We start from the raw sequence: 12,111 nt of genomic DNA on the forward strand, positions 1-12,111 counted from the left end.
GAGTATTCCAGGCTGATGGTGTTTAACAGCATCCATGACAAGGTAACAGATCTTTTTCTTTAGTCAGCTCAAGTTTCCATGGCCATACCAACAGCTGAAGGAGAATCCCAGGAGAGCTGTCAGCAGGACTAAGTTTGGCTTTGGTATCTAGATTAGGACTGAAAGTTTATGGAGTAGAAATTGTGCCTGCCATAGACATCAATCACTGCTTCCTGCACTTTGAGGTTGGTGCTTGGCTGTCCCAGGAAGGAAAGGGACCTGACCCAGTACCCAACCAGCAGTACCAGAAGGACTGCTGCTGCTATGGATATGTATGTCTCTCAATAAACACTTTCAAGAGTTTAACACATCTGACTGTCAGGAGGAGTCTAGCACATCTTACCTTTCCCTTTTTTTAAGTCTCTTCCCATTACTCCTGTTATGCCCTGCATGCCATCCTAAATGAGGCAGACACACACTTCATTGATCATGTAGGCCAAGCTGTACCCTCAGATGGAGCTCTTGCCCTAATTACAGCTATCTTCCAGCCAGGACTTTGCCCTGGCTCAGCCCAGTCCCTCTTCTTCACTAGCTAGGCCCCTCATGCTCCTTCTCCAGCCCCTTTCACACGGTCCCTTTGCCTTACTACTCTAGCCATCTCCCCTCAGTTGAGGGTCCCAGCCCTCAACTTTAGCTATCCCCTCAGTCAGGCCAATATTTGTACTTAAAAACTCAGATAACACAGAGAGCTTGGCCTACATGAGCAATGAAGTGTGTGACTTCTCTAGGGGGTTGTCTATTTTGGACTTTTATAGGCCAAATTCATCTGTCACCACAGTACCTTACTTTCCATCTCTGGGAGGCAAGCTATATAATCCCTCCTCTCCACTACCTCACAGACAGACACAGATGAAGAAATTTAATTAAGGTGAGGATAGGGCTTCACTTCACATGGCCAATAATTCCTGTCCTTAGGTTTTGCACACTACAAATATTAGTTACTTGTGGGCTGCTATAATGTACCAGTTCCTTTCATCTGTTTTCTAACGTGTATGTAATTAGCTTCTTTCACCTGCCTTCCTAAAAGAGCTCCTCCTTCCTTTTGCCTATTACTGCTGCTTTTGCCTGACCTCACTCCATTTTGTAAGCCGGGTAGTACATAGCCCAGAGCTGAACCCTTTATTCCACGTGAAGTCATGTGAGAGCTGGATGGAGATTTTTACTTCCTTGTTCTAATGGCTCTAATTATCGAGCCCAAAACAACATTGTCCTTTCACTTGCCCGTGTTGCAACACTATGCCTATCTAACCAAGAGATCATTTTTAAAGAAAGTTTTATTTAGATGCTCACTTTAAATTCACATTTCCCAAGAAAGATGTAGCATATATTGCATTAATGGGGAGTGTAGTAGCAGAGCTATTAAGATGAAGGGGTCCTGTTATACCTCAAAAGGCTTGAGTTGGAGTGTCACTCTGGACTCACGTTGACCCTTACTGCAAATGGCTACCTCATCTTTCAGAACCTAGAGTGCCATCATCACACCAGCCCAACAGGCCACTAGGCTTAGATAGATATTTGACTTTTGGACATGCTATTTTCTGAAGGATATCTGTTTCTTCTTGAAGGTTACATATTCCATCCTGACATCTTGTTTTTCCCAGTACAGGAGGATATACAGTTCATATCTATTCTGATAAATGAACCAAAGACTACCCTATGATGTTTCCTTTTAATTTTTTCTGAGAATGGCTGTAAATGTCTCTTCTATGTAAGACTGAGGCATGTCATTATAAACACGGTTTCTGTTTTCTTCTATGCATATCTGTTTTCCTAAAATTCTTCCACATGGCAGATACTATATATTTTCCATAATTTGGAAAAATGTGAGCCAAAGATATTTAAATAACTTGGTCTGAATACTATTAACCCCCAAAACATTTGATTTGGTGGCATATGTAATTTTTTATTCTGAATACAAATCCATGCCTGCTGGCAATGCTAAAAATGGACTCCACGCTGCTAGTTTGTAGAGCTTATAGTTATTGAACAGAAAGAAACTTGAGAATGTTAGTGAATATTTAGCACCTGCTTTTCCCTGTGGAATTTGTAAAGGAGAAGGGAATAATTGATTTTTGCCTGAAAATGTATATTTCTATAAATCTTGCATATATAGTAGGATATGTACAAAGATTGTATTAATTTTCTTTGGCATTTTGTATTCAAAAATAATAAACTTGGACAGAAAATATTTCACAGGTGACCTGCTGCCAAGAAGGATTTGAATTATTTTTGGTCATTTTGACTTATGAAGTCTCAAGATAAATGAAAAGAACATTAAGAATAAGCCATTAAGTCACTTAACCAAACAGTCCTAGAGGAACACACTGCTCAAGTGAACCACATTTCTGTGTTCCCCTACCTGCTGTAATGAATGATACATGAAACACTTTAGTTGGTACCATGGGGTTCACAGTGATGAGCTGACAGCATGACTTTCCTTGGCTTCACTAGCAAACTATCCAAATATTTTATTAAACCATGTTTCCCACATTTGTATCCTCACAGAAAAAGTTCAGATCTGCTCTTAAACTATATTTTAATTTAAATGATATGTTAGCTTCTAATGCTACACAACAAGCAGTTTAATAATACCATAATTTCTTGCACACAGCCTGCACTGTTATTCAAAAAAAGAGATGCTGGAAATTGTACTGTGCATTATATGTGAAAAATATAGTAAGAGTAGTGACTGCTGCTTATGGGACAAAAGTGAAAGTAAAATCTGCAAGTGATTTACAGAGAGCAGAACAATGCTCTGCTCCTTCCCTAGCTGCTGCCACTCAGTTACTTACTATAAGGAAAGAAACTTTGTAAATGTCCATGTACTGAGGTCCTCACTTCTTGAACAGGATTAAAAGAAGACTTCACAGAAATCAGAAATAGTGGAAAGAAAAAAAACCCAGCGAATGTCTTTGAGGACATAATTAGCTTAAATTCAAATAGCAATTACTAGCTATTTTTTTGTTTTGTTTTCTCCAGTTTGGTTCCCCAGTTTCAATGGTGTGAAAGGAAAAAGAGAGCATGTCCTATGTTTATGTGGCACAACTTAGGCAGCTGTCAATCCTTCTGGATCATGAGAGGTCACCCAGATCTTCAACACATATGTCTAGGCAGGAATTTGGAGGAGTGGAGGCTGCCCAGACTTTCCATCCTCCCTTTAGGCCACTGAGACAGAATCCAAAGACCAGGCTGAGTCCAGCTGTTCAGTGCCTCCATGGCTGTAGTTGTATAAGCATCCAAGAACTGAACAAGGTCTCCTGCATAGTAGACAAGGAGTCTACTACTGAACTACAGGGTACTCCATTTAAGCAGCTAGGAGCAGATCTAAGGATGAACCAGAGCACCTTCTCACAAGACACCACAATACCTAACATTTAAGTGTCTGTCCCCAGAGAGGAACCCAAAGCCCTGTATTAGGGAGCCTAAGTAATAAGTGGGGAAAGTTCAGTGCTTTAGACAAGCAATCCAGAGCACCCATGCACAGAGCAGGAAGCTGTTTTGAGCAAGGCAGTCAGAACTGTTGAGCTCAGCTTACAGCTAAACTCCCACCCCTTTGTGGAGCTGAAGTGAGTGAGTCAAGGCCACAAGGGAGCTGTCTGTCTGCCTGGGATCCAGAGCCAGGAACCCACTTGTAACAGGAGGCAGCTACAAGTGTCCTTTGAAATTATAGAGTGGGCCTCTGTCAGTTTAAAACATGGATGAAAAAGAGAGAAGGTCGTGCTATTGCCCATCTTTATATAGTACACTTGTGATTAGAATACTTGCCTGCTAATTCTGCTCTCAGGATTATTTCTGGTTTTATCCCTTTCATGTAAAAAGGCATGAACAGGCCCAGAAGCAGGAAAAAACCCCCACCAACCTTAACTGCCAGCCTAGAGTCATTCTTCCTATTGCGCCTTCTCTTTCTGACATGACCCCAGCACTCCTGTCTGCCCAGTGACCCAGCTTCAGCCAGCAGGCAGTGTGTGCCCCCACACTGTACTCTATAGACTGGTCACAGTAGCACTCAGTAGGGAAGTGGAAGATGTGAATCTCCTCAGGACCTAGAACCCTGGCCAGAGGTCTTGTTCTTCCATTCAGGGTGCCCTCGTCTCCCCTGCTTTTACCCATGAAGTGTGGTATTTCAGTTTCTGTTCTTTGTCATTGGGGGTGAGAGTTTGAAATGATCATTTTGAGAATTCCTGCAATCAATAATAACAACTGATCTGAATGAACCAGGTCTCTCACATTCTAGGCAAGTTCTTTAATCATGCTGTTGTACAAAAGGGGATGGTGGTGACACTGCCACCTCCTCTTCCTCTGGCCAGGCTTGTGAAAGACAGTAGCTATGGCTATCATGTTATCTGCTGTGTTCAATGCTTCCAGTGTGTATAAGGTGTTCTCTGAGCATGCCTTCCAAAATAGGCCTCTCAGGAGATTTACATGCTGCTCTTAGTTTCTGGATCAGAAACTTGTTCTTGCCTAGTGAGGTTTAGGCAAGAACAATATGGCTACCGGTTTGGGCTGGGGCAGCTCTGGGCATGTGCAGAAGGCAGAGCTGCAAGTCCTAAGGCAATTTTCAGATAATAGACAGAAGGCAGGTGGCAAGGGTAAGAAAATGAAGCGCTGGCATTTTTTGGGGTGGGGGGAGGGGAGGACATTGAGTCAAAGGAGGGGTATCTTGAGTCTAACAAGGTTGAGAACCACTGGTCTATCTGGGCAGGCATCTACACATGCAAGGACGCAGGAACAGATTTTCCGCTTGTGGCAACAATTTGCTTCCATCCCTGCTGGCCCTGCACTAGCTTCCTGCATCAGCCAGCTCCCCTTGAGTGCTAGCCCAGGGGCTGGCGGGCAGCATGGGGCCAAGATACAGCTGTCTCCTGGCAGGGACTGGGACATTGCTCCCTGTCCCCAGGAGTTGTTTGCTGCTGGGGCAGGCTCCACCACCAGAGCCCAGGCAGGGACAATGTCTCCCTGCCCCAGCAGCAGGGAGCTCCCAGATCCCACTGCAGCCCAGGCCCCATGACTGTGGAGCTCAGGCTGGGAGACAAGGATCTCTTAGTCCCCGCTCCACAATCACAACTGCAAAGCAGGAGCTGGGAACTACTTCCTGTCAGGGCAGGTAGACATAGTCTTTGCTCAGGCTCTGGTCATGGAGTCCACCCCAGCATTAGGCAGCTCCCAGGGGAGGGAGCAAACTCCTGCCCCTGCTGCCCAGCTCACCAGAAGCCATTGTCTGGCAGCTAATTGCACTGACTGAAATGAAAACAACTGTTTCAGATGGAGTCAATGCAAAGTTATTTTTTTTAGTAGCATGAAGATCTACAAGTGAAAAAGCAATGTCAGAAGCCTATGAGCCAACGACAGTCAGTAGCATAGCACTTTCTGGTTTGCCTCAAAAATCTGATTGGCTTCCAGGTAAAAGGATGAGCTGGTCAGTGTAGAAGTCCTAAGATAATGGCCTAGCCACATCAAACTCTTCTCTGTGGCCCAAAGTCTCCATCATGGATAGCAACTACACTCAGGACCCTGTGGGCAGGATTGAACCCCATTTCCTGGACTTCCTGGGTGATACAGTGTCGCCTTCTCCTTTGAAGCGCACATCACATACCATTCAGGATGAAGCATGGGCAGCATCCTGCCTACTGGGATCCCATCCTTTTAGCCAGTTTTGTCTATTGCAGAGGTTCTTTGTCCCAGTGAGATCAAACAGGAAACAACAGGGGCAGCCACCTTTATTGAACAGATATGAATATTCTTCATATCTAAAAGCAGGCAGCAGAAGAAGTAAAATACAACACAGAGTAGCCCCTCCTACTTACAGGAGTACACATATATACACACACCACTCAGTATACAACACCCGCCCTTTCCTTGAACTGATAATATAGTAATATATTTTATTAAAATAGCTCTTGTCAGAACTTTAGCTAGTATAAACTGGAAGTCAGTTTGAGCTATGCACATTTGTGATGGCTAAAGATCAGTCTTCTATGCCCTTCCTGTACCAAAAAGGGGATGAGAAACCTCCCTCTAATCCAGGGGAAGGCCATTATTTCATCTGAAGGGCCACTTAATGAGTTTTGGTAAGCTGTCGAGGACCACAAGGGTGGCTCTGCCCCTTGACAGGTGCTCTGCCCCCTGGCCACCATCCTAGGACCCGAAATCCTGCTCCTAACCCCTGACGTTTGCCACCAGAAACCCCTTCCCTTGCCCCCTGAAAATACTCCTTTTGGGAGGGAAAGGTTGCCATCTTGGAACCAGAAAAAAACCAAATTATATATAAAAGTCAAACACTTACTACAACATATTTTAATCTTATTACAAAAAATGTTTTGTCATGATTTGTGTTTGTGTAATGTACATGGAGATGATTGCATAATAACTCAAAAATAAAATCTTAGTCTTGTATATTATGTGTAGGGGATGTGGGATGTGATGTGGGATGTGGTTGGGGATGTGTGTGTGTATGGTGGGGTGTGTGGCAGGGGTTGTAAGGGGATGTGGCTGTGTGAGGGGGCAATAGGGTATGTTGAGCAGGTGTGTGTATATGTGGGGGGAGAGTTGTGGGGCAGGGTGTGGGTGTGTCGGGTTTGTAGAGTGTGAGGGAAATTGGGGGGTGTGGGAACCCCCTACACACTCCCCATGGTGCATAGCCCCCACCAGTACCAGCAGGGGGGGCCACTAAGGGCATTCATGCCCAGCGCAGGTGCTGGCCAGAGATGCACATGGAGGCCAGGTGCATAGCACAGCCTGCTCACCTCTATCACACAGGGCTCCCCATGGCACACATGCAGCTCCCAGCATCACACATCACCAGGGGAAGTCCTGCACAATGGAGCTGGCTGCCTTCACTGCTCCCTGCTGTGCAGGTCCCAGGACTCCATAGGGAAGCAGGGGCCAGGGCTCCCCTCCACTTCTGGCAGAGTCCCAGGACCTGCATGGCAGGGAGTGGCAAAGGCAGCTGGCTCCATCACACAGGGTTTCTCTCCGCTGGGAGCCCCATGCAATAGGGGTGAGCCAGCTGGGCTATGCTTGTCATCCATATGTGCAGCGCTGGCTGGAGCCATACACCACCAATGTCAGTGCTTGCATGGGTCACAAGTGCCCTGGGAGTCCCCTCCTGCTTCTGCTGCCACCAGCTGGGACTGTGTGCCTTGAGAGGGTATGTGCTGGGGATTCCCACACCTCCTCACCCTCATTCACACCCTTACCCTGCCCACCTGAGCTTTGAATTCCAGCTGCCCCCCTGGGCATGGGCTCCGTGCTGCTACCAGCCCCAGCCCCATGCTCCACACTCTCACCCAGCTTCAGCTCCCTCCCTCTCTGCGCCCAAGCCCCATGACCCATCCACTTTGCTCCCTCGTGCCCAGAATGAACATGATGCCAGGAAAGCCATGCAGGTCCGCCAGCAGCTACAACAGTGGCAGCAGAAGCCCTGCCTAGAAGTTGTGTGCTGGCTGGGCTAGGTCCTTCCATTCACAAAGGTGGGAGCAAGGCACAATAGGGTATGTTGGAGAGGTGTGTGTATATGTGGGTGTCTCACTCCCACCCGCATGGATAGAAGGACTGGGTGGGGTACAATTAGTTGGTGGGCACCCGTGGGACGGATAAAATTGCCTGGCAGGCTGTATTCAGCCCACAGGCCATATTTTGCCCGCCCCTGCTCTAATCTCATACACATTTGTTGTAGGTAGCTTGGTGTGGTGAACTAACTCTCCTGAAACTTTTCTCTTTTTTTATTTGACTAAGGAAAACAGGTCAGGGTAGTTCCCATACTTTGAAGAATCTGTCAATTTCATTTTTTATTCTTGGTTTTGCTTTGTTTTGTTTTTTCGTGGAGAAAATTCACAGAAAAGCTGATTTCCAGACAGATGAAGCAAATGCGCAGTCCCAACTTCAGCATGTCAAGCTTGCATTCTGTACTTCAAAAAGAAGCAGCTTGAAGCACCTCCTTATTGTGATCACCAGATTCAATGAGGACAGTCAAGCATGACTGAGAAGAACTAAACCACAGTTTTATTGTGAAGCAGTGAGCACGCTTCTGCAGTCCGTTACTCTCTCTAAATAACTACTCGGTGAGGGACCATCTCCCAATTCCCAACTCCTCTAAATCAGGAAGTATTTCTAAAGCAGATACCTATATCTGTATCTATATCCCTTTCATTGAAACTTTGAAAAAAGAGTGAGAGAGAGAGACAGTGTGTGTGTGTGTGTGTGTGTGTCATAAGGGCTAAGTACAGACAGTCAAAAAGCTTGAGACTTAATCAATTCAATCTTCACAGGTTAGTCGAAATTGCATAGATTGAACCAATAAGCAAGGGAACAGACATTCACTTCTGATTCCAGAAATGCAGCCACATGATGCAGTGGCCCAGACTAGAAACGGGGGGGGGACATTAGACCACACCTCCCTGCTCAGCTGAAGCAGACAACTTGAGCCAAGTGTAGACCGCCCAGCCTGCAGGGTGGGGGGTTTTCAGGGGAGATGCAAAGCATCCTGGGATACTGTGGTACTGTGACTTAACTTTAATCTGGAGGGGATCTGGGACAGAAGTTCAGTACACATTACACAGAAGGGAGCATGTATCAACAAATGATGTAGAAATGAAGATGCCCAATTTATGGCACCAGAGGATAGACCTGTATCAGAGCAATCTCCAGCTGCTCTTTCAGGATAACTTTCCAGATGCTTTGCACTCACCACACTGTGCTGAACATTTAAGATGGAGTGAGAAAATTAACACCCCTTGTAACTTTTACATTTACCCCCTGTTCAGTAAGTAAATTTATGCAGATTTCCACCTTCTGTGAGATAGGGCTAAGGTTTTAACAGATCAAATACTTCATTGACTTCACTGAGAACTATGGAGGTTCCACAAATTCTGTCTGTGACATTCATTCTGTTGATAGAAAATCCACAAATTGTAATTTCCTTGGATGTAGTCATCTACTCAGACTCTTTTAGAAGTGTGTTTTTTTTCTTCAGGTTTTTGTTGTCTCAGCTGCATAGAGCGATCACAAACAATTTGCTGTGCTTGTTCAGAATTTGATTTTTTTTAGCGGTAAACTCGATTTATTGATTATGGTTAGACAAAGATTGTTTCTTTTCCCTGAGTAGGGGACCCCAGCTTTTTCACACACAAGAATTTCTTTAATATAAATTTAGAGTCACAACCTCACAATAATGCCATGGGCTGCCTGACATCTTTCAGTGTTGGAAAATCAGGAACTAGATTTTCAATTTCTCCTAAAGATGTCTTCCAAAAGTGTTAGAGAGACACTAAAAAAAACAACACACAACATAAAACACTGGGAAAACAAAATTAAGGTGACATACCCTTAGCTCTGCCCCCTTGGAGTTGCCAGCAACTTGTTTTATCATTCTTTTGGAATTGGGAATGCTTGCCTTGGGTGATCTGTGACCTTCAGGAAGGCAATTTAATGAAATCCTCTAATGTACTGTCAGCTTCATTAATTGCGTTCATGCAGCTGGAGGCAAGGAAGAAATGCAGCTGAGTGTCACAAGTGTGATCTCTGTTGACCTCCCGCAATTACTTTCCTGATCAATGCTGCTATGAGGACAAGATTGAAGGACCTACTGAATGTTATGAATAGGATATAGAGTTCCGGTGAGTACAGAAAAAACCTGGCAGGTTTCGTTAGGCACATGAATTTGTCTAAGCATCTCTATGAGAGCAGAGTGAAGGTGGTATGGCCACATCTTAGTGGAAATGTCATAGGAATTTAACATTTCCTGGTTTTCCAATATTTTTGTTTTATTTTGGGGACTGAAACACTGATGTTCAGCAAGGAGAATTGCTTTGTATCTGCTGTTTAAATTCATGTAATGAAGTTTTGTGCTTGAATGTTTGCCTTTTGTTTATTATGCTGACACTGACATTATTTTTAAAAGAACAATGTGAGAAAGATTAATAATGTTGCTTATTAAACCATAATTTGATGCATATGCATTATGATAGAGGGAATTTTTTCATAAGTGCCTAAGTAACTTAAGAGCTTACATCTATTTTTCAAAAAAGTTTATGCAAAAGGTATAAAGTTTGCCCTCCTGTTTGCTGCTTTTGGGATACATCTACATGTACTATTAATGCAAGATAGTCTCACTGTGCAATAAAATACTGTACAGTAAGCCTTCTCTGGGAGCGCATCTACACATACACCCTGTTGGAAACAAATCTATTCCTGCCTTGCTCTGCCCTTCTGCAGTAGCCAGGAGGTGGTCCCAATGTCCAAGGGGCCAGGAGACAGCTGCTGCTGCAGGTGGCAGAACTCTCCTGGACCCATGCCCACTGGAACCACCTCGTGTCCCTTGCCGGCCCCAGGGGCTAGCAGGGGGTATGGGGGCTGGTCCTAATGTGCACAGGGCCAGGAGAGCTCTGCTGGCTGCAGCAGCAGCAGCTGTCTCCCAGCCCTGTGAACATTGCCAGGGGCCTGATGTGCACAGGGATGGGATAAAGCTTCTGCAGAAGCCAGCAGAGGTCTCCTGGCCTCATACACGTTGGGACACAGCTGCCAGTAGGCAATGTGCCCAGCAGGGCTTCTCTTCCCAGGAGGGGGCTCACCGGGAACTGTTCCACTTGAGAGGCAGCTGTTGGTGAGCCCTCTTGCCTGGCAGAGAATCCCTGTCCAGCTAAGGGCTCACTAGCAGCTGTCCCAGGAGTGGGACAGGTCTGGATGGGGAATCCCTGCCCAGCAGCGGCCTCACTGGCAGCTGTCCCAAGTGGGACAGGTGCTGGTGAGTCCCCAGCTGATCAGCGAAGCAGAGAGCTCTCCAGTTCTGGCACTGTGTCACTCTCAGCTCCTGTGGGGAGTCAGCAGCCACACAGCATGGGATGAAGAGGGCAGAATGTGACCCCATCCTGGTGCTGATTGGCTCCTGGGGGAGGCTGGCCCATTGTGATAGGGCTGACCAGAAGCAAAAGTGCTCCCATTTGGCATTTACATGTGCATTACTGCCCAGTAACTACTCATGAGTAAATTTTCTACTTGCAAATTTACTCACAAGTAGCTAAGTTTACTGTACATTAAGCATGTGCACATGTAGATGCACAGTAAACTGCACTACTGTGCAGTAAAGCATCACATGTAGATGCACCCACTGGGTATGTCTACACAAGACATTTTATTGCACAGTAAATTATTCTAATGCGCAGCAAAATACCACTATCTACACATGCTCACATTTACTGCACAGTAAATTAGTTTAATGAGCAGGTAGTAGATATTGTGCAGAAAAACACGTGTAGATACTAGCTGGGAGCAAATTTCCTCCCAGTCAGACTAGCCAGCAGGGGGCCACAGGGGACAGGGAACTCTCTGTCCATGGTCCTGGATCTGCTAATCTTCCCAGTTCCCCCCAGGAGCTGGGAGCTGATCAGGGCCAGAAATAGGGACCTCTCTGCCCCCCTGTACCTGCTCCCTATGCAGAGCTGGCTGCACTAGGGGACAAGCAAGGACTGCATTCCCAGCCCCCACTCATTCCCCAGAGCAGCCTGCTCCATGCCGCTGCTCCAGGGGGATAAGCAAGGGCTGAATTCCAAGTCCTCCCCCTCCTCCCCAAGGCAACCTGCTCCATGCCAAGCAGGGCAGCTGCTAGTGAGCTTCTGCCCCTCCACCCAGCAGAAGGCACATTCACAGTTGCCCCACACCCCAGAAAGCTCCCAGCAAACCCTCTGCTCCTGAAAGGGATCTTGCTGGCAACTATGTGTCTTGATGTGCACAGGGCCAGGATAGCTCTACAGGGCAAAGGCAGCTTTCTCCTGGCCCCGTGCACATCAGGTCCACTCCCAATGTACAAGGGGCCAGGAGACGGCTGCTGCTGCAGCTGGCAGAGCTCTCTTGGACCCATGCTCACTGGGACCACCTTGAGTCCCTTGCTGGCCCCCTGGGCTAGCTTGGGGTAGGGGGGAGCCTAGAGCTCTCCCTGACTGCTGCAAAGGGCAGAGCAGGGCAAGAGTGCCCCTGTACCAGGCTGCTCCCATTGGGAGCAAATTTGCTACCAGGGGAGAGCATGTGTCAATGTGCTCCCCTGTAGACTTAATGCACAAAATTTTTACTGCACAGTAA

This window comes from Crocodylus porosus, unplaced genomic scaffold (genome assembly GCF_001723895.1).
Source record: "Crocodylus porosus isolate Cpor-Errol unplaced genomic scaffold, CroPor_comp1, whole genome shotgun sequence".
Classification (NCBI taxonomy): Eukaryota; Metazoa; Chordata; order Crocodylia; family Crocodylidae; genus Crocodylus; species Crocodylus porosus.